Here is a 6,000-nt window from a genome sequence, read left to right on the forward strand (position 1 = left end):
TTTGAGCTCCTTGAGTTTGGATGATATAGCATCATTTGCTTCTTTAAGCTCAACACTAGTCTTTTCAGCTATATCACATTTAGCTAAAAGAGAATCATTCTTAGCTTCTATTTTTTCATTCTTAGCTCTACTCTTTCTAATGATCTTAGTGTATTGATTTAGCAATTTAACAAGATCATCATAAGAAGGTGATTCATATTCATCATCATCACTATCGCTATCATCATTGCTAGCATGTTCATCACCACTACTATCATCATTTGATACCTTGCGATCACCCTTGGCCATAAGGGATAGGTGTGTAGAGGATGATGGCGGTGGTGGCGGTGAAGATGATGAAGAGTCAATAACAATGGCGGCCACCTTCTCATTGTCACTATCATCATCGGATGAGCTACTAGATGAATCAATATTCATGAGTCAATCACCGATGATGTATGCATTTACACTTTTCTTCTTCTTGTGGAAGTCCTTCTTCTTATCATCTCTCTTCTTGTATGTCTTGTTTTTTTTCTTCTTATCTTCTTCTTCATTGCTTGAGTCATCTTTCTTGCCCTTCTACTTGTTCTTGAACTTGTCTTTCTTGGACTTAGTGCATTGGTGTGCTAGATGACCAAGTTCTCCATAATTGTAGCAATCCATCTCAAAGATTGGCTTCCTTCTAGAGCTAGTGAAGAACTTCTTCTTTTTGCCATCAAACTTGATGTCACTCTTGTTGAACTTCTTTAGCATCTTGGTGGTTCTTCTCACCATGAGAGCAAGACTTGTATCATCAATTTCATCATCACTTGAGCTCTCATACTCAAGCCTTGCTTTGCCCTTCTCTTGGCTAGCTTTGAATGCTAAGTCTTTTTCTTTCTTCTTAGTAGAGGATAAGCCATCTTGTGGTGTGATGTACATATACATCTCATGAGTATTGATCTTTCTCAAGATTTGTGTTGATGTAGCGGTGGAAAGATCACCTTGATGAAGCACGGTCATGATATGCCCATATTTATCAATGGGGAGGACACTCAAGATTTTTCTTACAACATCGGATGGTTGCATTGGAGTGAGTCCAAGCCCATTGACTTCCTCTACAAAAATATTCAAACGTGAGTATATCTCATTAGCACATTCTTTAGGAAGCATCTCAAAAGAGTTAAGCTTTTTCATGACAAGATGATAGCGTTCCTCACGCTCACTCTTTGTTCCCTCATGGAGCGCACAAATGTCCAACCATAGTGCATGGGCGTCCTTATGGTTCCTCACCCGGTTAAACACATCTTTGCAAAGGCCTCTAAAGATGATGTTTCGAGCCTTTGCATTTCATTTCTCGTAATTCACCTCATCGCCTTATAGGTGTGTAGCATCCCGAGGTTTTGGGAAGCCTTGTGAGGCGGCTCTAAGTATTCCAACATCTATAGCTTCTAAATACGCCTCCATGCAGATTTTCTAATATGGAAAATCATCCCCCTCAAAGATAGGAGGAGGTCCATTCCCATAAGACATCTTTCTCTAGACGGTTAAGTCTCATTCGTGAGCATGAGGCTCTGATACCAATTAAAAGGATCAAGATGTCCAAGAGGGGGGGTGAATTGAGCTAATTCTAAATTTTTTCGTAATAATTAAGTCTTACGGTTAGCCCAATTAACCCCTTGTGCCTAGAAAGTGTTTCTATTGATCTACCATATAAAAGTTTAGCAACCTATGTTCCAATCCTACTCTAGCATGGCAATTCTATAAAGGTAAACGACAAGAATTGAATTGCTCAAAGGAAATGCTCAAAGTAAAGAGAGAAGAAGGAACGCGGCGATGTTTTGCCGAGATATCGTAGAGTCGCCACACCCCACTAGTCCTCGTTGGAGCACCTGCACAAGGGTGTAGCTCTCCCTTGATCCGCGCAAGGACCAAGCGCTCTCTATGGGTTGATTCTTTGACACTCCATCGCGGTGAATCACCCACAACCGCTCATAACTTGAGTTGGGTCATCCACAAGCTCCACCGGATGATCACCAAGCTCCCAATCATCACCAAGCCATCTAGGTGATGGTGATCACCAAGAGTAACAAACATGAACTCTCACTTGACCACGACAAGCCTAATGAGAAGGGTGGATGCACACTTTGCTACTCTTGCTTTCACTAATGAGGGCTCTCTTTGGGATTCTCAAATCTTAATCACCTCAATAGGACCTTGCTCTTCTTGACACTCTCAAGGGTGTTTCTCAGCTGTTGGAATGAGCAAAAGTACCCCCTAACACGAATGGATGAAGTATTTATAACCTTGGTTGAAAAACGAACCGTTATTTGCCTCTACGGGGCGACCGGACGCTCCGGTCCGTTCTTCCCGAACTCTAGTGTTTAAGTTATGACCGGACACGTCCGGTCATGATTTTTTCTCTCTGAAACCTTACTGGAGTTGACCGGACGCTGGGACCCAGCGTCTGGTCACTCACCTCTCAGCGTCCGATCACACTAGACGAAATCACCTTGATCAAATGAACTAACCAGACTCTGCGCCAGCGTCCGGTCACTCCGGAACCTGCGCCCGGTCAGTATTTGACCCTCCATTCACTTCCAACTCTTGATCATGTGTGAATGAAGTTTGCTCCAATGGATCTAAGGGCTTTTTAGGAGCTATCTAGTTCTAGATTTAGCATGTGTGCACCACACCTAACCCACTAGACTCATCTAGGTCAAGCTACCCATCTATACCCCCCTTAATAGTATGGCCAAAGGAAAAACAAAGTCATAAACTACTCTAAGTGTCTCCTCAACACCAAATAACACTTAGAACTAGTCCATCCTTAACCTTGTCGTTCATCCTTTGAAAACTGAAATGATTTCCATCGTAGGGTCATGACCACCATGATAGCCCAATCGATCTCTATTATCGTGACCTAACTTAATTGCCTCTGCAAAACACACGTTAGTCACAGTAATCATGTGTCGGGGTTTTGGATCGATGGGCCCTCAACCAACTAGTAAATTTGTATTGTGTGTTCTCAATTCCAGATGGTGATGCAAAGAGACACAAGGTTTATACTGGTTCAGATAATGAGTACCCTACGTCCAGTTTGTGAGATCGATCTTGTATTCCTTGCATCAAAATGCTCGTAGTAGGGGGTTACAAGTAGGATGAGAGAGGGAGCTAGTCCCAGGTCTCTACGTGGAGCGGCGTAGATTGCTTGAGATGTTGATCTCAGGCAGCGAGGAAGCTTGAGTGTTTGTCTGTGCATTTATGCGTGAGTTCGTTGCGTGGGCATAGGCCTAATCGTAAGTGTCCGATCCTAGAAACGGCCTAGGTCCCTCCCTTTTATAGTTGAAGGGGGGACAAGGGTGATACATTCGCTAGCTACATGGCGTCGTGCAGACGGAGGCAGCATGTCCGAGCCCTGTAGCCTATTACTATGGCGGCGTGGGCGACAGAGTGGTCTTGTCCTTGAAGTACTGGGGCGACGCGCCGGTCACATCCGATTCTGTGCGTCGTGGGAGCTCTAGTGTTATCTCAAAGCGGGCGTGGCGGTCGGCGTGCTGGTCACTGTGTGTTGACTGTGTGAGAAGTCGAGGCTCAGTTGGTGCCGAGGCCGGGCCATCGTGAGGGTCTCAGCAGATGTGAATCCCGAGGTTGCCGAGACCCTGATGTATATTGCCGAGGCTTGGAGGGAACAGTTGGTCTCGTACGCTGATTCCGAGGCTGTGGTGATCCGAACTAGACTCCCCATGCCGCGTTGTCTCCGGGGCGGGGGTTACGTGGCACAGTATAGTGCAGGCGCTGATCATGGGCACAGCACCAGAACACAGTGGTTGGTAATCCCAGCCACACCCAGTCCTGGTCGGTATGGCGTTGATATGACTTCTTGTCCCATCGGCCACTCTGCGGTGTTGAGCCGTCGTCCGGCTGAGATTGCGGGAGTGGTTGACGCATTAATGGGACGTGACGCTCTGTTGGGGAGCCCGGTCAAGGCAGAAGCGACGGGTTATCGCCGAGCTTGCCTCGAGCGATACGGAGAATCGCTATCTCGTTCGAGGCTTTACGCGCGGGCCCTTGGGCGAGACAAAGAATTGGTTCCTCGTCGAGGCCTCTCGTGCGAGGCCTCGCGTGAGGCAAAGACTTGGCAGGCCGCCGAGGCCTCCCGTGCGAGGCCTCATGCGAGGCAGAGAGCCGGTGGGCTCGGACAATGTCGGAGGTCAACCGATGGTTTACCTTTTGGCTTTGTCTTTGATAGGGCTTAAGTGATTCTTTCGGTAAACGTTCAGGGAACCCCGTTTTATGGTACCCGGCAGTAGCCCCCGAGTCTCAGGGAGAGCATGAGCGCTCTTCTTGAGGTTTTGACGAGGCTTGACTTGCGGCAGCTCCTGGCGGACTAGTGTTTCGTACTTCGAGGCCTCGGTGGGTGCGCGCGAGCGCACCCGCCGGGTGTAGCCCCCGAGGCCCTGGGGGAGTGGATTCATTCCTCCAGGGTCTTTTTCTCACGTTGACCGAGGGATGTTATCGTATTTGCTGAGTCCACAAGTGCGAGTTTGGGTCACGGGGTCTCAGCAAGATCACAGGAAGAACCCCTGAGCCTCTGCATGGAGCGAGAGGGCGATCAGGAGTCCTCCTGACTTTTTGTGCGACCCTCGTGCTTCCTTTTCGCTCGGAAGGAGGGGTGGAATATGCCAGGCTACCCTCGGTGGGCGCGAGCGGTGACACTTCTGGTGAGCTGTTATCGGGTAAGTCCGAGTGGAGGCCCGTGTCCCATTCGCTAGGGGTCGGCTAGCTGTCCAGAGACGCACTCTAAGAGTACCAGAGGGTTTCTCTAGTGGGTGCCGGGGCTGTTCACTGGGCCCCGGTGGCTCGGTGCCTCCCTACGGTGGGATCCCATTCGGAGACCTCCCTACCGGTCTCAGACACGACTTAGGGCATCCCAAGCGTTTCGCTTGCTTGGGCCTTGGCCCCGTACGGGCTCGCCCATAGTTGTCCCTGACTCTATTGCCCTGGGGCGGCTGTCAAAACCCTTAGGGGCCTAGCCTTCGAACCCCTGGACCGTAACAGGCTTGATGCCCTTTATCATGTTTTCTCAAGTCTTCAAGTGCGGGCTTGGGTCACTTGTCTTTGTCTTGGGTGCAGGAGGAGCCCCTGAGCCTCCGCATGAAGCGAGAGGGCGGTCAGGGGTCCCCCTGACTTTTTTGTTCAACCCTCGCACATCCTTTTCATTCGGACGGAGGGGTTGTTTGTCGAGCCCACTCATGTGCGAGCCTAGGTCGCTGGGTCTTGGCAAAATTGCAGGGAAAGCCCCCGAGCCTCTGCATGGAGCAAGAGGGCAATTAGGAGTTCTCCTGGCTTTTTGTACGCCCCTCGCGCGTGAGGGTTTGCTTGCCGAGCCCCCCTCGGGTGCGAGCCTAGGTCATGGGGTCTCGACATATCTACAGGAAGAGCTCCCTAGCCTCTGCACGGAGCGAGAGGGCTGTCAAGAGTTCCCTTGGCTTTTTGAACGACCCTCGCGCGTCCTTTTCACTCGGAAGGAGGGGTTGTTTTGCCGAGCCCCCTCGAATGCGAGCCTGGGTCGCTGGGTCTCGGCAAGGTTGCAGGAAGAGCCCCTTAGCATCTACATGGAGCAAGAGGGCCATCAGGGGTTCCCCTGGCTTTTCGTACGACCCTTGTGCTTCCTTTTCGTTCAGAAGAAGGGGTGGAATATGCCAAGCTACCCTCGATGGGCGCGAGCGGTGGCACTTCCGGTGAGCTATTATCGGGTGAGTCCGAGTGGAGGCCCGTGCCCTGTTCGCTGGGGGTCGGCTAGAGGTCTAGAGACGCACTCCAAGAGTATCAGAGGGTTTCTCTAGTGGGTGCCTGGGCCGTTCGCTGGGCCCTGGTGGCTCGGTGCCTCCCTACGATGGGATCCCATTCGGAGACCTCCCTGCTGGTCTCGGACATGACTTAGGGCATCCCAAGCATTTCGCTTGCATGGGCCTTGGCCCCGTGTGGGCTCGCCCGTGGTCGTCCCTGACTCTGTTGCCCTAGGGCGGCTGTCGAAAC

Source organism: Miscanthus floridulus, chromosome 19 (assembly GCF_019320115.1).
Source record: "Miscanthus floridulus cultivar M001 chromosome 19, ASM1932011v1, whole genome shotgun sequence".
Classification (NCBI taxonomy): domain Eukaryota; kingdom Viridiplantae; phylum Streptophyta; class Magnoliopsida; order Poales; family Poaceae; genus Miscanthus; species Miscanthus floridulus.